Below are 22,322 nucleotides of genomic sequence, written 5' to 3'. Positions count from 1 at the left end.
TTTAGCACCCCTTTCCCCCAAAGTCCGGTCCCCGCCGGTCGGACAACCCCCTGTCCCTTTAAGAATCTGGTGGCAGTCCTTTTCCTCTCCCCGCCCCGCCTCCCCGCGGTACCGGCGCGTCCCGAGCGCCCACCCATTTCTCCTCCAGCCACTGTTCTTACGGGTTGTTCCGCCCGTCCGTCACCGAGGCGCAGCCTCTGATTGGCTGCTGCCCTTCGGGCCGGGAGGCGGGGCGGGAAGGCCGGAGAAACTAGTTTGTTGGCGGCGCCTGTGCGGCTGGGCGCCGGGGACGCTTTCGGGGTTGCGACGGGCCGGTCGGGGGACGCGGCATCGGCGGCTGCGGGGGTCTGCGGAGCTCGCCAGGGCGGCCAGGGGTCTCCGAGCGTGCCGGGCGGCTGTGCCCCCAACGGTGAGGACCAGGGCGGGCTGGGGGCGCCTTCCTCCGAGCCGGTGTGTGCGCCCCGGGCCGCCGGGCGTGGATGGTGGAGGGGGCCCGGCCACCGGTCGCCGCCGTTCCGGGGACCCGGGATCCGAGGCGGCATGTGGAGCTCCGGGAGGAGAGCGCCTCCGCGGGCAGCAGGGCTCTCCCGAGCCGCCGGGGTCATCGCAGTCGGGGACAATGGAGGGACTGTCGTCGGCCACCCAGTCCCCCCGCCCCCCGCCCTTCCCCCCCCCCCCCCCCGGACTCCCCTCGGCCGTGCCTGGAGTACCGGCTCCCAGCACCCGGCCGGGGAATGAAGTGTTTTGTAAATGGATGTTGCGCGCGCGAGCTGCTGCTCTTCCCCTGGGAGTGGTTGATTCATTGAGTCCGAAGACTCTCGTTTAAAAAGAAAAAAAAAAAAATTACTATTGATCCTAGAAAGAGGAGGCGGCTTGTCTTCCAGGACAGCAGCGGGTCTGCGAGCCCGGCCGGTGCGTGTGTGTGCCCAGACAGCTACCGAGAAATGGTCTCTCTCTCAGAGTCACACACCCACCCACCTGTCCACCCTGGTGATGGCCAACCCGGCCGGTCTAGAGAAAGTCTTGCCCGGGTTCCTCACCCCGTGTCCCTGATGCAGTCCGTCCTTCACACACGTTGTGCTGCCTAGGGGACTACGTGCCCTTAAGCGGGCCCTCGCTCAAGCTGGGCTTTCGGGTTGCCTTAGAAGCTTTTCCGTTTGAGGGTTCTGACCCCAAGCATCTCTTAATGATGCTGCTTCAAGGACCCCAAAATCCATTCCCAAAGTCTGAGTAAAAGAACTTAATTGTCATTTGTTGGTTGGTTGGTTTTAAGACAGCTTCTCCCACACTGGCAGGTTGCCATTGGATTCCCTGTTGTAGCCCAGGCTGCTCTTGAATTTGAAATCCTCATGCCCCGTCCTTCTCAGTGCTGAGATCATAGATAAGGTTGGAACACCAAGCCCATCCTAAGAAGAATGTCTATAGAGACTTGACATCAAAGGAAATGGAGGGGCTTGGACCCAAGACCCTTCTGGTTCATCTAGACCTTGTGAAATCCTGTAGTGTCCCAATTGCTTTGACCAAGGCTCACTGGTTCTCCCTTCTTGCCTGAGCAAGAAAAGGTATGCTAGGTGCTTGAGCCATTTGGCTTCACTCTGGCCTGCTTTAGTCTCTCCTTTTGTAGGTGGCAGTGCTGTACTGTTAGGTCTTTTTTTTGTGGGGGGGGGGGAGTTGTTGGCGAAGGCTTGTATTTGGGGTTGGGGAGGTCCTTCTCTCCCTGGAGCAAGTTTGGTTCTTCAAAGAGTGGTCCTTGAGTTCACAGTTATTTTGGTTTTGAGTTATTCGCAAATGACTCTTGGGGGGTTGTTTAAAAGGAAAGTAGAGAGGACTGGAGGAAACCTTTTTGTCTTGGGTCTCAGGCTGCAGCTGGGTTCAGTGTGTGGTGCAGGCTCCATAGTGGAGGTGGTGTCAGTGGCCCACTGCCTCTTAATAGCATCCTAAGCCTGCGGGCACCAGTGTAGGGAGAAGAGAGCAGGAAGAAATAAGAGAAATTACCCTGCGTGGGGACGCTGTGGTCTGCAGTGAAAGCAGCCCTCATTCTTCCTGTCACTTAGAGGGGCATGGGAGGCATGAGCATGTATTATGGTTTTAGTCACTCATTCATTCATTGATTCACTGCTTGAGCAGACTTGCCTGGAGACCCTGGCCTTTAGTGACACCCTAGGCAAAAGGGTGTTAGCACATGGATTCGGGGCCTTGATACATCACAGTGCAGAAAGTCCTAGTGAGGGGGGAGCTGAGGGGACACAGAAGGGGGCCAATGGTGGCAAAGGCTAAGAACAGATGGCAAAGGCCTGCCACAGCCCAGATTTCAAGACCTGGGCAGCAGCTGTTTCTACTGTGACTCACCCACACTCTCCCAGAGCCAGGTCAGATTCATGGCAGCCCCAGGCGCAGGTGAGGTCAGGGAGAAGGCAGGTGGGAGGTGATAAGAGGTTCATTCTCTGCTATGGTAGTGTCACCAGTGTGGCGGCACTTCAGATTAATAGGAGACCCTGTGGCTTCTCCGTGCAACCTTTCAGAGGTGAAGACCAGCCCACTGACTGAGCAGCAGGTCCATCTACCCCAGAGTCAGTGTGGGCATGGCCTGCCCAGCACCCGCCCCCGCCCCCGCCCCCCGCCCCCCAGCCAACCTGGCAGCACCAAACCTTGGCCTGTCGCAAATGAATTGTCGGGTTGAGATTCTGGTTGTCTTCTAACATGGTAAATTTCATCACTGAATTGCCTCAGCTGGTCAGCACTATTGAAACATTTTCCCTGGCCAAGAAACACTTAGTTGAGACTGAGGGGAAGGAGCAGGGACAGCTGTTAGTCAGGGCATCCCAGCAGGAGTTGTCACTGTGCATCTGTCTGGCCCTCCACTGCAGGTTTCTCACTCTCCACTAAGCATGCCTCCCCTGAGCAGTACTGTCCCCACAGTTCTAAATGTATCTAGAATTGACACCTTCTAAGTCTCTCGGGAGTTGTTAGGACCTGGGAGCAAATATTGAAAGAATTAGAAGGCAGAGAGGGGCTTTGCCATGGGAAAGTTTCCACCTAAGTCTCTTTAGTACAGAGCCACTGGGAGGAGTGCAGGCTCTCAACTAGGTTGGCTTTAAATACAGATGGTGCCTGTGATAGCTTTCCATAACCTCACAGAGATGTAAGGTCCTAGGATCCCCTAGAATGGTGTCTGACACTGTGGCCACTAGCTGTGCCCACCTTCCTTGCCCCTTTGCCCTGTCCTCAGGGCACAGTATGGAGGTTGGGAGCTGGAGGCTCTACAGCCAGTTTCCAGTACTTCCAGGGCTTCCTACCCCACCTCCTCCTTTCTCTTTCTAATAGCTGAGCTTCCTTTGGCTGTGTCTTGGAGCCCTTTGGGATGATAAAGGATAGGTGCCTGTGGTTTACTGGCCTGCTTTTTTGTTTGTTTTTGCATGTGTAGTGTTGGGGGGGTGTGTATACACATGTATGTGCAGATGTACACACAAGCACATGAAAACCAAAGGAGAACACCAGATGTTCTGTCTCTATCACTCATGCTCATCCACGTGTTTCCTTGAAACAGGGTCTCTCTTGAACACACTGCAGTTGCCCCCACCCCAGTGACTCTCTGGTCTCTGCTTCCTACAAAACTGGGGTCACAGATATACATGGTCATTTCCAACTGTTCATGTGGGCACTAGGAAGCAAACAGGCTCTTGTGCTTGTGGCAAGTGCACTTACCCACTGAACCATCTCCTCAACCATTCACCTGTTTTGTTTATTTATTTTTAAAATATTAGTTCATCGGAGAGAGAGAGAATGAGTGTTCCAAGGTCGCCTGCACTGCAGATGAACTCCAGATGCATGAGCCACTTTTTGTATCTGGCTTTACATAGGTGCTGGGGAATTGAACGCAGGCTGACAGGCTTTGCAAGCAGATGCCTTTAACCACTGGGTGAACTCTGCAGCCCCACATGTTCTGAAAAGGAGCAGCTTTTACCTAGCATAGCATGCACAAGGTCCTGGGTTCCATCCCCAGCACTGGAAAGAAAGAAAAAAAAAAGTAGGCATAGTGACACATTCTGTAATCCCAGCATTTAAGGAGGTAGATACAGAAAAATCAGTTCATTGTCATCCTCCACTGCATAGTGAGTCCAAGATCAGGCTGTATCTGAGGCCCTGTTCCTGCAACAAGAGTTGTATACAGTCCCTGTGGGGCTCACACAGACCACCATATTTCAGCACAAACAGGGCCAGACCTTTGCCTCTTCACCATCCTACTGTAGGATTTCTCAGACCTGGAACCTTGCTGGCAGGTCTTGCTGTGTGACCCTTTGTGCTGGTCCCCTTACCACCCTGAGCTTCAAGTGGCTCTTCTGGAAAATGGGTGGGTGATCTTCCATGGGGTTTTTGTTAAATGTCTCACTGTAGCATCTCAAACATTCATACAGGCTCTGATGTTAGCAGTTTTATAAGACTTGGATGCCCGCCTTTGTGGGCAGACAGCATTCGAGAGTCAGCCTGTGGGGAGGGCAGAGGCTGAGAAAAGGTAGGAGTTGGAAGTTGGATGTGTTCTGGTTTCAGTTATGCCTCTGATGTGTGCTGTGGGCTTTGGGAAAGTTACTTTGTCTATCTGGACCCTTATTTTTCCACTTGTAGAAACCGAAGGAGTCAACTATTCATAGTAGCCCAGAGGGGCAGGCTCGCTCCATCAACCCTCAGTTCCCCCACCTGCTTCCTTGGTTTGAGGCCAGGCTATGCCCATGGAAGGGGAGCTAGTAAAACCATAGCACTGAGTCAAGGAAGTACCAGTCTGGGTCTTGGGGGAGCAGGTATGGGTTTGAAGGAAGGTTGTGTATGGGTGACTCTTGCTGGTCCTGGACAAAAGAGCTGGAATGTATGTGGGAGCACCTGATATGATGACCCCACTTCTAAAGGATGTGGTCTGGCATGTAAGATGGCCCTGGGCACAGAGCCAAGGTGACTTCCTAGAAGAAAGATGGACAGAGAGCCCAGAGGTGCGGACTTATTAGGAGGGAGCACAGGGGCGGGGTGGGGGGCAGGAGGAATGGAGGAGTGCCAGGAGGTGCCTGTAAGACCAGTTGGGTGGCTCCTCCTCTTGAGCAGGGCTGTGGGAGGACTGTGGCTGCTGCTGCCCGCCTGAGGACCACGTCTTGGCTGTCACTCCATCCACCTCTGCCAGGTCGTCACTTTCCATGTGAGCTGGGTGGGCAGGGGTTAGGATGCAGGGACAGGAGGGAAACAAAAAGCCTTGCTTATTTTCTGCCTGCTCCGATTGGGCCCCCAAGGAGGGGCTGACCACAGATCAATTTAGGCCAAGTGGAATTAATTTCCTAATTAAGATAAGAGGCACTTTCCTTGTTCAACCCCCAAGACTAGCTGCCTGCCAGGTTCGCAGTAGCCAGGCCAATTTTTTCTGGGTAGGAGTGCAAACCAGGAGCCAGGGAGCTCTTTTGCTTGAAAGCTGTGGTAGTTGCTCCCAAAGTCCAGAGTCTAAGTTCAGCTGGACCCGTGAGAACTTGGGCAATGAGAATCCCTTCACTCATGAATGCCCCTCTTGTGAATTCAAAGCATTGGAAAGCTGAGGGAGAAACGTATCCTGCTCTATTCATGAAACATTTATCTAACTCCTGAATGGCTTGCCTTGGACTCAATGCTGGGAAACAAAGTGAGGCTCAAAGAGGGTCTGTGCTGGTGGGCTCAGCATCTGGTGTGCAAGGGAAACAGACCGTGGTCATGCCCCAGCTAGAGTGTGTGTAGCATGTCAGGACAGTCTGTCTTGGTGTCCACATAGGAGAGGTGAGCAACTGGCCTGTTGTTAGTCTCTTGATTCCAAGTGTGTGCATTGGGTATGTTCGGCCATCTGCCCTCTGCCACGCTCTGGAGTTGGGCAGCAGACAAGGGGAGCCCCGCCCTCCTGGAGCCCTTGTGCTGAGGAAGCAGACTGCAGGTAGATGCGGTAAACACAGCTGTAAGAAGGGCTGCAGGGCAAGTAGGTGGGAGATGGGAGCTGTGAGGAGCACCAGGTAGACAGGGCATCGAGGAAGGCCTCTGGGTGTGACCTTAGAGAGAGGTGGGCTGGGCTGGGAGCACAAGTGCAGAAGGCTGGGGTGGCACATGCGGCAGGCAGGGGACATGGGACACAGGGCCAGGTGACAAGTAGGACGTCCATAGTCTTCTGAGACACTTCTCTGGGAGAATAAGGAATATCTTTTTGCTTTTAAATCTCGTGCTTTTAAACAAATAAATACTAAGATTCCTTTTATAAATGACCAGTATAGAAAACCATGTGGTATGAAAGCCCACCCCCACCTTGGCATGGGTCCACAGGCGGAGATTATGTGTGGATTTTGATTTTCTGTCCTTTAGATTGACTCAGTACTCTACAGCTTCTGTTAGTATAAAGAGTAGCTCTCTCCCTTTTCACAGACACATACCATCCCACCAGAGTCACCCCAAGCCACTGCCTTTCATCCCCTTGCCTCCCAGTGAGAGACTCAGATGTTGCCTGTTTTTTTCCCTGTGCCATCAATAAAATCTTGAAAGTCCGTGAGCATGTATCTTTATGAGCAAGGTGACTGTTTGCATTGTTAAAGCCAAAATGCCTTTCACAAATATTTGTTTTCCCACTATTAGTAGTGGGAAAATTTATTTTCATCTGTCCTTGATATCCACATTTTTAGGTTTAATGTGGAGGTAGTGACATTCCTTTAAAAAAAACAAAAAAGCCAGTGATCCAGCTGTTCTGTTGACTCTAATCCACCTTTGTTTTTTGTTTTTCCAGAGGATCAAGGTTTAGCCAGGGCTGGTTTCTGCCTGCTGTTGGTCTCCTGGCCTCAGCTGGGGATTGGGGAAATCTCTTGGCCTGTGTGCTCATCTGTGAAATAAGGCCCTTTAATCCCTGCTGCCCTGCCCCCCTGCTAGCTGCTGTGTGCTGTGTATAGAACATTCCAGAAAGTTCATTTTCGGCTCAGAAGTGCTGCAAACATGGCAGGCATGGTTTCTTCTGGTGGGAGTCAGAAGGCTTTGAGGTGAAGTGCTTCTGAACAACATCTCCAAGGGTGGGTCACATGGCTCTGTCTAGGTCTAGGTGAAATGAAGCTGGCTTTAGGTATGCTGTACTGGGTGTGAGAGGAAATCCATTCATAACATGGCCTGTGGGTACCTTGTAGGGGGCTTGTCCTGCCAGCTATCTTCTGTCCATCTGCAAGAAAGAAGCAGTGAGCCAGCAGGGCTGGTCCAGCTCTTTCCCATGTCCATGGATAGCTTGGAAGAGACGTTGGTGCTGCGGACTGAGCCCTGGTGCCTGTTGATGGAAGTCCCAGTCTGCAGCTCCAGAACTTGTGAATTGCTCACGTTTTACTTTGAGGCTCCTTGTCTGTGGCCATATAACAAGGAGCCTTAAAAGAGGAGAAAGATTTACCAAAAGGACACTTGTACTTGACTGGGAGACAGGAAGCATTGAGACTTGCGGAAAAGGAACTATAGAATTTGAGGACCGTGGAAGGCCAGGCCCAGTGATCAGGGAGTCAGAGGGTAGCCAGAGTGCACGTCTTCCCCCAGAATGCATCACCGATGGACCTCCGGGGCTTGTGAGCGGTTAGCTCTTATCGTCCCCGGGTATGCTTGCTCCCACCCAGTCTGGCTGTAACTGCTGTCCTGGGAATACTCAGAACTTGGCCTTAAAGGTGACTCCCGTTATAGCCACCATTTCATCTTGGCGGAGAGGATGATCCAGGGCCAGGGAGGTGATGGGACAGTGGGACCTTTCCAAAGGGTCTGGTGAGAGGCTGAAGGTAGTGTTGGCATAACCCCCATCTATCCATTCTGGGTGCCAGGTGTTTTGGAAGGGGTGAAGGAGCACCAAGCCCTGAAGCTGTTTTGAGGGAGTTGCTTTGGCTGCAGGCAGGTGTGACCCCAAGTGGGAGTAAGGCTGGACGGTCAGCTTCTTCTCCAGCACTGGCACCCGCTCCAGTATCTGTGGTCAGGAAGTTGCAGTCACTATTTTTACCACACCAACAGAGACTTTTACTGAAAGATACAATTACAAGCAAAATGTCAGGGTTTTCTTGGTCCACTAGGCTCTGGGAGGCTGTAAAGGCCTGAGGCAGGGACCACTGCGCACTGTGGGCTGTGTAGAGCAAGATAGGTTTGCGCACGGACACACACCTGCCCTGGTGGTGGTCTGTGTGTGGGGGTGGGGGCTTCCTCAACAACAGCTTCCAGTGTTTATAATTTTCATTTTTTTAAAATTTTTTTGGTTTGATTTTTGTTATTTAAGGTAAGATCTCTCTCTAGCCCAGGCTGACCTGGATTCATTCTGTAATCTCAGAATGGCCTCGAACTTACAGAGATCCTCCCACCTGTTGATACTCCTACTTCAGCTTCCTATGTGCTGGAATTCAAGATGCCAACATGCCCAGCAGATTTTCCCTTTTCATGGACTATTTTTATGAATGTACATAATGAATCTTGATCATAACCCGCCTGTTGCTTTCTTTTGTTCCCTCCAGTTTTTTTTAACTTTAAAAAATAAGTTTTTTTTTTTTTTTTCTTTTTTGAGAAAGGGAAAGACAGAAACAGAGAATATGGGCATGTTAGGCCCTCTTGCTACTACAAATGAAGTCCAGTATGTGTGCCATTTTGTGCATCTGCCTTTACCTGGGAACTGGGGAATTAAACCAGGGCTGTCAGGTTTTGCAAGCAAGTGCCTTTAGCCACTGAGCCATCTCTCTAGCCCTTTAATTTTTTTAAAAAAATATTTATTTTTATTTATTTATTAAAGAAAGGCAGAGAGAGAGGGAGAAAGAGAAAGAATGGGTGTGCCAGCCACTGCAAATGAACTCCAGATGCATACACTGCCTTGTACATCTGGCTTACATGGGTGCTGGGGAATCAAACTTGGGTCCTTAGGCTTTGCAGGCTAGGCTTTAAGCACTAAGCCATCTCTCCAGCTCTTTAAGTTTTTTTAAACTTTTTTTTTATTGACAGCTTCCATACTTTCAGACAATAAACCACAATAATTCCTTCCCCTTCATAAATTCACATTCTATTATATTCCCTCCCTCTTTCCACTAGTCTCTCTTTTATTTTGATGTCATCATCTTTTCCTCCTATAATGAGGGTCTTGTGAAGGTAGTGCTAGGCACTGTGAGGTCATGGATATCAAGGCCAGTTTCTGTTTGGTCAATTGCATTGTAAGCAGTCCTACTCTTCCTTTGGCTCTTACATTCTTTCTGCCACCTCTTCTGCAATGGACCCTGAACTTTGGAAGGTGTGATAGAGACATTTCAGTGCTGGACACTCCTCTGTCACTTCTTCTCAGCACTATGTTGCCTTCTGGGTCACCCCAGTGGTCATTTCCATCTGAAAAGAGAAGCTTCTCTAACCAAATGTGAGAGTAGCATTAGTATATGAACATGAACATTAAGTGTAATGCTTAAAGGGCAATTTGGTGAGCATAATATATGCATTTAGCCAGACAAGAGCAGGCTTTATACCCCCCAAGGCTCATGACCTCCACTGCCATAGGCTTTTGATTAGGTTTTCAGTACCACGCATGTATTCCTTCCCATAGAGCGGGTCTCCAGTCCAATTACAGAGCAGTTGGTGTCCTCCGTAACAGACATGCCACTATTGCACCTGTTTGGTCATTTGGCCTGGTTGGCCAGAGTTGAGGCTTACAGTGCCCACTGTTTGCACCGCTGATGACTTCTGTCTTCTATAGGGCTACATGCAGTACAGCCTTTTCCAGCTTTCTGTCAATTGGTCTAAAGGGAGGAGATTTTCAGCTTAGCCCCAACTTGATTTCTCAGTGACCTTATAGCCCAGGCATGTGGACTCTCCCGCAGTAGAGTCTTACCCTCTATTTCTGGTAGGAAACAGAGCCTTGGCAATAGCCTGGATTGTTTGGGGGGCATTAGGGACCACCCTGGCCAGCAACTCCCTGGAAGGTATCCTATGCCTGGCACTGAAATTTTTCTAGTAACAATTTATGGCTTCTGGTGTGCCATTATCCAAAAGAGGTGGGTTTTCATATGGCTTATTCACAGTATCCTGAATTTTGATCAGCCCTCCCCCAACTCTTCTTTTACTCAATCTCTTCCCCTGACCTTGCTTAGACCATTCCACCCCCAGTAATCTGTCCTACTTACAAATATTCAGTACCATCCCATTAAGTCCTCCCCTATAGCCCTGTTCTTAGCTTACTGGCTCTCTGCTACTTACTTTTTTTTAAAATTCTGGCTCTCACACAAGTCTGAACATTTGTAACCAGGCTCCACATATGAGAGAGAACATGCAACGTTTGGCTTTCTGGGCCTGGGTTGCCTCAGTTAGTATGTAATCCTTTCCAGATCCATCCATTTCCTGCAAATTTCATAAATTCATTTTTCTTTGCAGCTCCCACACCTCTAGGAAGTTGATCCATAGTGTGGTTAATGTGGAGGAGAAGGAAATACAGCATTCTGGGGTTCTCAGAGTGGGGCTTCTTTGAAGACCTCAGCTGAAAACTGTTTTCACAGGAATGCCAGGACATTGTCTGCTATGTTCACTTCTTCCTGGGTGCAGTGTTTTCCAAATGACCCATGGACTGTGTTACAAAGCCACGTCATTCAAAGTGCAGGAAGGAACCAGGGTACAAAAGTTCACTGATACTTAAACATGGCCTTAGACAGCCATGGGTCAAGTTTTGGTTTCATTGCCAAGAAGAGTATCCATGGTTATTGAGAAGGTTTAGTCTGGATGAGACAGGATCTTCTTTATATTCTGTACTGGAAGTGATGTATTTTAGTAAATTGAATGTTAAAGTGATAGGAGAATTAAGCCAGTGTTGTCAGTAAAAAAAGTGTTTCTGAGGGAAATTGATTTATGCAAAGCAACCCTATGTATGTCTACATATTCCTACTTTGCTTTTATTTGGGGAGAGCAGATTATGTGTGTGTGTGTGTGTGTGTGTGTGTGTGTGTGTGTGTGTATGCATGTTTGTACCTGCATGTTTTTGTGTGTGACGGGGAATGCACGCATGGTGCACATCAGCAATCCTTTGAGGCTGCTGTAGTTTCCATGTCCATTTTGTAGGTGAGGAAACTGAGGCACTGAGAATGGGAATATGGGGCATAGGCTTCCTTGGTCAGAGGAGGCAGTGGTGGAATGTGGGAGGTCCCAGGCTAATCTGATCTTGACACAGACTCCAAATCATGGATGTGTGCATCCTAATTGTCTTTCTCAAGCCTCAGTTTGCCAGTGTGGACCATTAGGACAGTGATGCCATTATGGAGTGAAAGATGCATGCAAGGCTCTTACAACATGGGCAGGAGGGTCACAACAGAAGACATTTGAAAAGGAATACTGGATCTCACACGGGTTATCAGGTTCAAAGGCATGGGGAGGGAAAACTGAGTCTGTCCTCCTCTCCTTTCCTGGGTAGCCATGATGAACACAGTCTGCCAGAGAGGCTGTGCTTGTGTCAAAGGGTGTGTATGTAGTGTGGTGTGTTTGTGTGTGTGCACGCGCACGCTGAGTTGGGTTTTAGCACTTATAAAAGACAGCATCCTATACACAGCTCTTCTCATTTCATCACCTAATGCCACTCTCTTTTAGACAGTCAGGCTTCTACCTCACAGTGCTCTACCCCATGGACTTTTCATGACTGCTGAGGCTGTCTAGCCTGTTCCTTTTACAACAGGGCGGTGCCGTGGATGCTCAGGTCCTAGGAGTGGAGATGCCGGGACAGAGGGTGTGCACTGGTGTCATTGTGAATCTCGTTGCCCAGATACTCTGTAGAGAGGCAGTACAGCTGTCTGCCTTTCCCCGGGGACTCCTCTGGAAGAAAGATCTGGCCTCTCTGCCTTAGGAGTAGCTCTGTAGGGAAGTTGGCTCCTGGGGAAGAGCAGGGCTTCAGGAGACAGGCGAAGGGTGTCCCCTGCCAGGAAGTGGCTGGTGCTTTTGTCTTTTTTCTTTTCCTTGCTGCAGACGGCTCATGGAAAGTGATATCTAGGCCAGCATGCTCTTAATGGCTCCATCTGTGGGACCAGACAGCAGGAGGGTCAGCCTCTCCCTGGGTTCTCTGGTGCTGTGTGTGCACAGGGGAGGAGCTGCGCAGGGTGCGCTGTGTGCTGAGGAGGGGCCTGTGCTCCTCACCCTCTGTTTTCTGCCTGGCTCACTCCGGGCAAGTGAGAATAAACAAGTGACTTCACCAGATGGGGAACCTGAGCACCCAGTTCTTTGTCCCCGCGGTGGCTAGAGTGCTGGTATCCTTTTCATCAGCCCGGGCCCATCTGCAGCTACAGCTGGCCTTGCAGACGACTCCCTGCTCTGGGTGCCCAAGCTAGCTGAGGAGGAGTAGATTTTCGGGTGTAAGAGCTGGCTGGTACCCACTTTCTGTCCTGATGGACTCTGAAGTGTCTGTGCCACCTTCCCCAGCCAAGAGAAGCTTCTTTGGTACAGAGGACTCATAAGATAGCCTGGTGGTGGCCTTTCTGGTAAGCAACTTACAGGGAAGTATATCTGAATCTGTCATTCTTCTGCAAGAAATTTGTCTCAAGTGACAGCAGTAACTCATCCAAGCAAAGATAATACTTGGCTTTAGGATAAAAAGTAACAATAAGTAAATATGAAATATGAATAGATTAGTAAATCCCAATTGTATATTTTAGATATATTGAAATTTATAGTTGCCACTGCAGGAGCGTAGTTTCATGAGGTACCAGATACCACAGATCCAGGTCTGCCCACAGGAGGTCCTCTGGGTCTCTGCTCAGTGGTGAGTAAAGGATAGGAAAATGGCAGCCCTGAGCTAAGGTGAGGCAAGCAGTGTAAAATCGTCTTCTATACTTGCAACATTGTGTTCAATTTTTAGTTGTTGTTTTTTTTTTTTTTTTTTAACATAGTACTAGTAATTTAACCATGGATCCCACAGTGGGCCCAGTTGTAACAGTGTTGAAATGTTGGTTTCAGGATAAAAGCTGAACACAAGAAACCCAAGTGAAAGAGTTGGTCACAATGTTTCTCAGCCTTGTTACTCTGTCTACCCACACCCCCTTAGGCCTTTACCCCTAAACTTGCCCATTCTTAAAAGCAAGGTGGTGAAAAATTAAGCAAAATTTATGCTGTCTTTGTGTAGCTAGACAAGTCCTGGAAGATTGCCAGGTCCTGTCCCCTAAGGTACCCTTTGACCACAGAACACACCGTGACCTGAGAGACTGCTGCCCACGCATGCCCTGATGCTTAGGAGAGAATTGCATTCATCCTTGCTCTGGGGAGCCGGGGACAATGGCTTATCTCTTCAAGTTGTGATGTTCCAGACTGCAGAGTTGAGTGCGATGGACTCTGTGAGGTGGGTGAAGAGGACTGTCTTAACACCAGAATCTGGTGGCAAGCAATGCCTTCTTTCATGAGGCGTGAGGTGGGGGAGTTGGGCCTGGATTTAGAGGTCACCCCTTCCCCAGCCTTGTGAAGTTGATCTCACATAGTGAGGTTGTGGAGTTGACCCAATCCAGAGTCCTGGCTCAGCCCCACATCCCTTGGGGCTTTGGGTGGATTTCCTAACATCTGTCTGCCTGCTTTCCTAACCTGCCAGCTGAGGTTGGGGTTAGCTGACTTAACACAGAAAGCCCTTCATTATCAGCTATCTCTGAGCCTGTTTCTCATCTGTGAGTTGCACAAATGGTGGGGCACATGGTAGGATTGAACCTCGGGCTTTCTCCGGCCCAGTCAAGTTGTGTGACTGGTTTTGGTCAGCAAGATCAGAACAGGTCAAGCACTTAATCACCAGTGCTAAGCTTTTTCCCCCTTTGGCACAGTGACTGGTGACATGGCGGCGGCTCAGCTAGGTTCCTAGGAGTGGCAGTGATGCTGTTGCAACCATGAAGCATGTACTACCAGCAAGAAACCAGCCTCCATCCTGGAAAGCCACTGCCATCTCAAGGTTGTTGGTTGCTGCAGCCTAACTGCACCCATCCTGCTTAAGAGACAGCATTATATAGATTATGTAGAGTGACCAACAAGAGAGGGCAATAGAGAATGAGAAAGATAAAATATCACATGTGTTCTCTCATTTTCAGATTTAGATTTAATAACATGTATACCATGAAAGTTTTGGGGAGAGGAAGAAATAGTGTGAGGGTGCGGGGAATATGAGCAAAGTGCAAAGCTATATACATATGAAACTGTCATAATGAAATTCATTATTTTGTACACATACTAAAAGAATTAAAAGTTTATAGAAAATGGCCAACATGATATTAGATACTTGGCAGTCACACAGTTCTCTTGGCTCCCTCAGCAATGAGAATTCCCCAGTGGTTTTCCCACTACACGTTTCTTCATCCTTGACCCGTTCCCTCCTGTTCTGAGCCACCCTTAGGGAAGGCAGGACTGCTGCCCTGGCTGCGGATCAGTGTAGTGCCCTGTATAGTGTGCACCCGGGCCAGTCTGCTGTCGCACAGGCAGAGAAGGCCTCCCTGTTGGCAGCATCAGTCAGAATAGTAACAGTTCTACTTCCCTGGTGAAAGGGCTGCCGTCTGCCTGGGACGTGGCTGTGTGCAGTGGAAGCTGAAGTGGCCATCCTTCAAGTTTACATAACACTGAGTGTGGTAACTGCTAGGGTGGAGCTAGGGCTGATGGTATATGTCTGCCATCCTAGGGAAAATTGAAAGTTCCAGGCCAGCTCGGGCTATATAATAAGACCCTGTCTCAAAAAAGGAATGACTTTAGTTGGTAGAGTGCCTGCGTAACATGTGTGAAGCCCTGGTTTTGATTCCCAACATAGCACAACTCAGGTGGAGTGGCACATGCCTGTAATCCCAGCTCTCAAGAGGTAAAGGCGGGAGATCAGGAATTCAAGGTCATCCTATACTACATGACTATATGATAGCCTGGGCTACCTACATGAGGACCCTGCCTGAAAAAGGGGGGAGGGGTGGAAATATATAGCTTAATAATTAAGGTGCTTGCCTACAAAACTAAAGGACCCAGGTTGAACCCACATAAGCCCGATGCACAGGGTGGCACATGAACCTGGAGGGTTTTTGTTTTTGTTTTTTTTGCAGCTAGACGCCCTGGCATGCCCATTCTCTCTGTCTCTACTTGCTCCTCTTTTTCTCAAATAAAAATAAATAAATAAATATTTTAAAAAAAAAGAAAGGGAAAGAAAAGAGTGAAGCCTTTGCTGTGCTGAAGCTCAGGCTGCTTTCCTGAGGCAGTCCCTATCCCCCTTCCCTTCCCTGGCATGCCAAGTGGGGAGAGAAGTACGTCTCATAAGTTATACTACGGTTCATGGCCACAGGCCCAGTGTGTGTCTGTGTAGCTGGGAGATGCCTGTGTGGGATGGTGGAAGGTGGTGTGGCCCTGCCCTGGCAGAGTATGCTCAGGGGTGGACACTGGCTTCTGGTCCCACCCTTAACAGGGAGCTTTTGAGATAGGGACATTTGGGGACCATCTGAAGAGAAAAACCATTTATCACCAAAAGTATGTGAAATAGACACCATCTCTTCCCTTCGTCCTCTCTCTATTTTAGAACTTCCCTTGAGGCATGAGGCCAATTCAGGGCAGGTGGGGTAGGCAAGACCAAGGGCTGGGGTGGGGGCTGAGAACCATACCACAGACTGAGACCAGAGGCACCTTAAAAAATATATATATATAAAATTTGCAAGGAGAGGGAGAAAGAGCATGGGCACTACTGCAAATGAACTTCAGATGCGTGCATCACTTTGTACATCTGGCTTTACATGGGTACTGGGGAATCAAACCCAGGCCAGCAAGTGCTTTTAACCAGTGATCCATCTCTCCAGCCCAGAAGCACCTCCTACCATGATTCTTATGACTGTCTGACCCAAAGTATCAAAAAGAGTTCATGAGGTAGGATCAGATCAAGGTCAGCCTGAGCTACACAGAGATCCTGTCTCAATGAACAAAATGTAATCTTTTCATTTTAAAACAGCTAAAAACAAAAGCAAAATAAACATCTGTACTATGAGAATATAAACAGTTCTGATTAACTTAAAATAAAAAAAAAAAACAGGGACTCTCAGCAGGGGAGGGGTTGTGTTTTCAGTGTTGGAGATGGAGCCCAGCCTTGTGTGTGCTGGACAAGTGCTCTGCACACCACACATCAGCACCACGGAATCTTTTGAATAAATATAAAGGCCACTTTTGTTTTTGTTTTGAAGAAAGACCATGTTTAAAAGGTGGAAGCATCTGGGGAGAGGGTCCATTGTCTGGTCATCCACATGTATCTAGAATGATCTGTGGCTCTGGCATAGTCCCTGGATTTGTTCTGTTAAATTTCTGCTTAGTGGAGGGCTGGGGAGAGGGCTAAGAGGTTAAAGGTGCTCACTTACAAAGAACACATACACACAAATAAAAATTCTACAACATTCCTGCTTAGGTGAGGGTGCTGAGTGGACCTGTGGGCTTCCTGATGGGACTGTGGGGTGGTGCAGGCATCTGAGCCATAGTTGGTTGTCACTACCCCAGTACTGTTACTGCAGTCCCCAGCTCAGCACACCTCTGGTACTGAGTAGCTTGTTTTCCTTTCTTTTTTTTTTTTAATGAGAGAATTGGTGTGCTAGGGCCTCCAGCCACTGCAATCGAACTCCAGATGCATGTGCCACCTTGTGCACATATGCAACCTCAAGCTCCAGCTTGTGTCTCCTTGTGTTTCTGGCTTACATGGGATCTGAGGAGTCAAACATGGGTTCTTAGGCTTCGCAGGCAAGTGTCTTAACCAATAAGCCTTCTCTCCAACCCATTTTGTTTTCTTTGAGGCAGGTCTCACTCTAGCCCAGGCACACAGAATTCAGTCTCTCTGTAGTGCAGGGTAACCTCGAACTTGTGGTGATGCTTCTGCCTCAGCCTTCTGACTGCTAGGATTTCCATACCCAGCACTAGAGGCACTGAAGTCCTTCATTGTTGCAGTTCCAGGACTAACCCACATCCAGCATACTTAACCAAAACCTTCAAAATGCTTTTTTTTTTAATTTTTAATTTTTATTGATTTATTTGAGAGCAACAGACAGAGAGAGAGAGGCAGAGAGAGGGAGAGAATGGGTGTGCCAGGGCCTCCAGCCACTGCATACAAACTCCAGACGCATGCGCCCCCTTGTGCATCTGGCTAACGTGGGTCCTGGGGAATCAAGCCTCGAACTGGGGTCCTTAGGCTTCACAGTCAAGTGCTTAATTGCTAAGCCATCTCTCCAGCCCCAAAATGCTGCTTCTTTTTTAAATTAAAATTTTTTTTTTTGTTTTGGTTTAATTTATTTGAGAGTGACAGACAGAGAGAAAAAGAGGCAGATAAAGAATGAGAGAGAGAATGGGCACGCCAGGGCCTTCAGCCACTGTGAATGAACTCTAGACGTGTGTGCCCCCTTGTGCATCTGGCTAACATGGGTCCTGGGTAAATTGAGCCTCGAACCGGGGTCCTTAGGCTTCACAGGCAAGTGTTTAATGGCTAAGCCATCTCTCCAGCCCCCAAAATGTTTCTTAAATATAAAAATAGTACATACTCAATACAAAAATTAAACGACTGGGCCAGGAGAATCCCTTATTCAAAGTGTAGCCTGGGCTGTAGTAAGGTCAGGTGTCTGCTGTGGCCTCCACCAGGGTAGTGCACTGACAGCCACGGCGCCAGTGAAAGCTGGCGCATGAGCTGAAGAGTCGGGGGCTGCCCCGGGTGCGTCCCACTGCTCATCTTGCTGGGTTCTCACAGCCCTGTACAGTGCCTGCTGTTTTTAGCAGCACTTTGCCGTTGAGGTACATGGGCCCAGAGAAGCAAATTAGCTTCCCAAAGCCACACAGCAGTGGCTGAGCTGTCTTCAGGGTTCCCTGTTCCTAACTACTGGCATGGGGAAACTTTGATTGCTCTTCAGGACCCCATTGTCAGTTGGGTCAGTGCCCTGAGAGAACAGCGCCAAATGACTTGCTGGCCTTCCCTTCCCATGCCCTTGCCATCTTGCTCATCTACCAGCATTTGTCACGCATGTGCAGCCCAAGCAATGCGACCGTGCCATCTTGACATTTATTGTTTCAGCCCTCTGCACAGCCTGGTATCCAGCGCAGCAAGTCCTAAAACCAGAGCTTGTCTTGGATTCTTAGATTAGGTGGCCTGAGCTGAGGGTACAGCTCAGTGGTCAAGTGCTTGTTCAGCATGTGTGTGACCTAGACTAAAGATGGCAGGAGATGGGTGATCTGGATCGTTGCAGCCAGTGAGGTCCGGTTTGCAGGACCAGTTCTGGTTGTGTGCTGGGGTCCTTTGTCCCATGTCTACCAGGACATCCAGGGTGAGATACCACCACCAGTGTCTACTCCTGGGCTGAGGTGATGTGAAAAGCTAGGCCAGGCAGCTGTCCGTTGGCTTGGCAAGTTTGGGCTTCCTGACAGCATGGCCTTCTCAGGGTTGTGTGGCTTGCTTCTTCTCTAGTGAATGGTATGAGACAGGCCCAGAACCGACAATTACGGGAGCCATCACAAAGCCTGCCTTCAAGGCCTGGGAGTGACTCTAACTTGCAGTGGCCTCACAGGATCTTTCCCTCCTGTGAGTTCTGAGGGCAGCCTCATTTCTCCAGCCTTTGTACTTGTTGCTCATCAGCCTGGAGTCCTCCTTTCTCCCCTCAGCCTGGCATCACCAGCTCCCACTCTTCTGAGTGCCTCTCATGTATCTCTCTGTAGCCCATTGCCATTTGGTTTTCTCCACACACAGGAAGTAAGAATATGTAAGAATATGTCATGCGCTTGCTTACTTACTGTTGCTTTATTCCTTCTCCACTCATGCCCAGGCTAGCAGGGTGGGAAGCACACCTCCCCATTACCTCTGCCTAGCAGGTGGCTCATGGGATTTTAGGACTCTCATAACAAATGACCAAGTCAAGGTCAGAAACAAGTGGCCAGCCTTAACTTAGACCCACCGGTCCTTCCTGTGTGATTAAAATTCAGGCCCTTGGGCTGGAGAGATGTCTTAATAGTTAAGGCACTTGCCTGCAAAGCTGAAGGACCCAGGTTTGATTCCCCAGTACCCATGTAAGCCAGATACACAAGGTGGTACACACATCTGCAGTTCCTTTGCAGGAATTCTCTCTCTCTCTTCCTCTTTCTTTCTCTTTAAATAAATAAAATATTTAAAAAAAATAATAAATAAACCTGGGCATGATGGTGCACACCTTTAGTCCCAGCACTTGGGAGGCAGAGGTAGGAGGATCACCATGAGTTTGAGTCTACCCTGGGACTACACAGTGAATTCCAGGCCAGCCTGGGCTAGAGCGAGAACCTACCTCAAAAACAAAGAAAAAATAAAATAAAATAAAAATCAGGGGACTGGAGAAATGGCTTAGGAGTTAAGGCATTTGCCTGCAAAGCCAAAGGATCCAGTTACGATACCCCAGGACCCACATAAGCCAGATGCACAAGGGGTACAGGCATCTGGAGTTGGTTTGCAGAGGCTAAAGACCCTGGCATGCCCATTGTCTTTCTTTCTGTGTGTCTTCTCTCACTTTCTCCCTCTCTGCTTGCAAATAAATAAAAATAATTAAAAATCAGGCCCACAAGAAGAGGGCAGAGTGCCAGCATGGAGCTGCTTCCTGGCTCCTCGGATTGAATTTGTAGCCAGCTCAGTGAGAAGCTGCTGTGGTTTCCAGAACCTGGTTTTGCCTCACTCCCATGTGCAGATGTGGCAGCCTCTTTGAACTCCAGGGGCCAGAGGACTTACTGGCTGGACTACAGATCACAGCCTCTGCTGCCCTGGTGGCCATCAGGAGAGAGGGAAATGAGAAAGGAGACATCTGTCATTCTACTTTTTTTCTTCCCTTGCTCACAAAATACACTCCTGACACAAACTTCTTTCCTCTTGGGAAGAGTCTACAGTCTGGCCTAGGCTCCTGGCTGCTGGCCTTTGAACCTGCTTCCTTATCTGTCCTGTAGGTAGATGAACAAGAGGGCCTGACAGAGTCACCCCACCTTGTGGGTCTGCTGTCACTGTCGGAGTCCCACTCACATGGTGTTTAGTGGGTGCCAGACAGGGCAGGGCTGTTTACTGTGGTGTCGCCCATGTTGGTGGCCACAAGCCACCATGCAGCATGCTCACTGCAGAAGGGCCCTTGATCTGGGGTGGCTGACAGCTGGTATGTCTCCATCTGAGGCTTGGGTCTCAGTGTAGACTGGCATACTGTTGGAGACACTTTTTTTCTGATATGTGCCAGGTGGACTCTAAGCTGGCCATAGTCCTCAGCTTAAGAAGTGACCTAGAACCAGTCCCACTTGGGACCCACCTAAAAGCAGGACAGCCCTGTAGCTGAACACCCATTTCTCGGCTCCCTCCAGCCTCCAGGGAAGCAGGCCAGTGCCCAGGAGCTCCCTTTGCAGTTCCACTCAGCTGTGGCCGGTAAAAGAAAGGAAGGGTCAGTGCTGCCTGCCTGGCAGAAAGGTGCTCCAAGGTCAGAGCTAGTGGTCCTCTTTCCCAGAGAGGAGGGCATGTAGCTCTCCAGGGCAGGAATCTCACAAATGACAATTGTTCTGAAGGGTTTCCCCGGATTATGCGGATTTCTGGTACACTTGAGTTACTTTGTTTCCTGGTGTGGTTTGACTAAATTTCCAAAGATGCTGAGGAAAAGTATGCTGCTGTTTGGTCTGAACAATGTCTCTGTAGGCGAGGTCTGACAAGACAGCTTTGAGGATGGTCTTGTTCGAAGCTGAGGTGGATGATCTTCTTAGCAGGGTGATGAGTTTACAGTCTGGCATTGCCATGCTGTGCTGCTATTTGAATCTTGGGTCCATCAAAGCCTGGGGTGCCCCTTAGGTCATCAGAACTGCTACACCGGGTATTGGCTTGCGTGTGACACCAGGGGCAAGGGGGTGTGTGCAGCTGTGCTCGGAGAAAGCCAGATGGGCTGCCTTCTTACTTCCTTGGTTGCCCACCCTACTTTCCTGGGTCTCTACACCATGCACGGCTCTTATGGGCAGACCATGATAGATGTGGGGATACAACATACATGAATGTTGAGGTGCTGAAAAACAATCCCCCAAGACCAATTTCCTTGGGCCAGGTTGAGCTCATGTAGCTGAAAAGGTAGGATCCACACTATAAAACCCCTTTCCAAAATGGGCTGCTGCTCATAACCAATGCTCTTGTGAGTCCTTTTTCCACCTAAGAGTTTGGGTAGCGAGAGCCTTCAGCAAAGAGGGACAAATAGAGCTGGGCGTGGTGGTGCACGCCTTTAATCCCAGCACTTGGGAGGCAGAGGTAGGAGGATTTCCGTGAGTTTGAGGCCACCCTGAGACTACATAGTGAATTCCAGGACAGCCTGGGCCAGAGTGAGACCCTACCTCAAAAAATAAAAAAAAAATTAAAAAAAAAAAGTGGGACAACTAGGAGCAGATGGCTTCTAGCTTCTCGGGAGCAAGGACTCTGCTCAGCCTCCCTTGGTGCTGGCTCACATGATAGGCAGGTGGCTTCAGATCCATCTTGTGCCCAGCCCTGGCCCAGGCCATGAACAGCCACATCCCTCCTGGATGCTCCAGTACGCACATGTCTTACCATGGTCTCTCAGCTGTCTCATGAATGTCTTAGTGTGGGGTGGTGGTTCGATTCAGGTGTCCCAATCACGTGGGTGTTCTGAATGCTAGGTTCTCAGCTGATGAAGATTTGGGAATTAACACCTCCTGAAGACAGTGTATTGTTGGCGATGAGCTTATGGGTATTACAGCCAGTGTCCCCTTGCCATTGTTTGGCACCCTCTCCTGTTGCTATTGTCCATATGATGTTGGCCTGGAGGTGATGTCCACCCTGTGCTCATGCCATCATTTTCCCCTGACATCATGGAGCTTCTTCACCTTGAGTCTGTAAGCCAAAATAAACGTTTTTTCCCCACAAGCTGCTCTTAGGTGATTTCTGCCAGCCATGCAAACCTGACTGCAACACGTGGTCTCTCAGCTGTCTCATGCATGTCTGAGCATTGTCTCTCAGCTGTCTCATGCATGTCTTAGTGTGGTCTCTCAGCTCTCTGGGGTGTGGTCATCTCTAGGAGGATGGTGAAGGTTGATTGGCCAAAACCTTGCCTGTTTTCTTTCTGCAGCCACTCTCAAGGGGCCCAATGATGCACCAGTTTAGCTATCCTTGGACTTGGCATATCTAGCCACCTGAGAGCATTCAGGTGTCAGTGCTAGGAGGGGAAGTTTCCTGTCTTGACCTGGAAAGTAGCTGGACTAGGATCAGGTGGGGGCATTCAGCAGGATGCGTTTGTTGTGCCACGTGTGTCTCTCAGGGGCTTCATCATGGTCAGAGGAAGAGACAGATGGGGCCATTCTGTCAAATTGAGGGACTGCTGTACTAGACTGTTCTGTGTGTCAAG

At 49.5% G+C, this 22,322-nt stretch overlaps 1 protein-coding gene across 3 annotated transcripts in view; it reads left to right on the top strand.

The window, feature by feature from the left end:
- Nucleotides 1-300: 300 nt before the first annotated feature.
- The window catches only part of Klhl25 (kelch like family member 25), a 35,048-nt gene continuing 13,026 nt past the window's right edge, over nucleotides 301-22,322 (top strand). The window contains exon 1 of one of the 3 annotated variants that reach the window (XM_045145383.1): nucleotides 301-409. The gene's annotated coding sequence lies outside the window, so the exon portion shown is untranslated. Of the gene's footprint in view, nucleotides 410-13,124; nucleotides 13,322-22,322 lie in introns of those variants that run through there. The other 2 variants (XM_004658171.2, XM_045145384.1) reach the window with 2 other exon arrangements.

The sequence above is a fragment of the Jaculus jaculus genome, chromosome 3, assembly GCF_020740685.1.
Source record: "Jaculus jaculus isolate mJacJac1 chromosome 3, mJacJac1.mat.Y.cur, whole genome shotgun sequence".
NCBI lineage: Eukaryota > Metazoa > Chordata > Mammalia > Rodentia > Dipodidae > Jaculus > Jaculus jaculus.
This window is presented reverse-complemented; position numbering and strand designations above follow the sequence as displayed.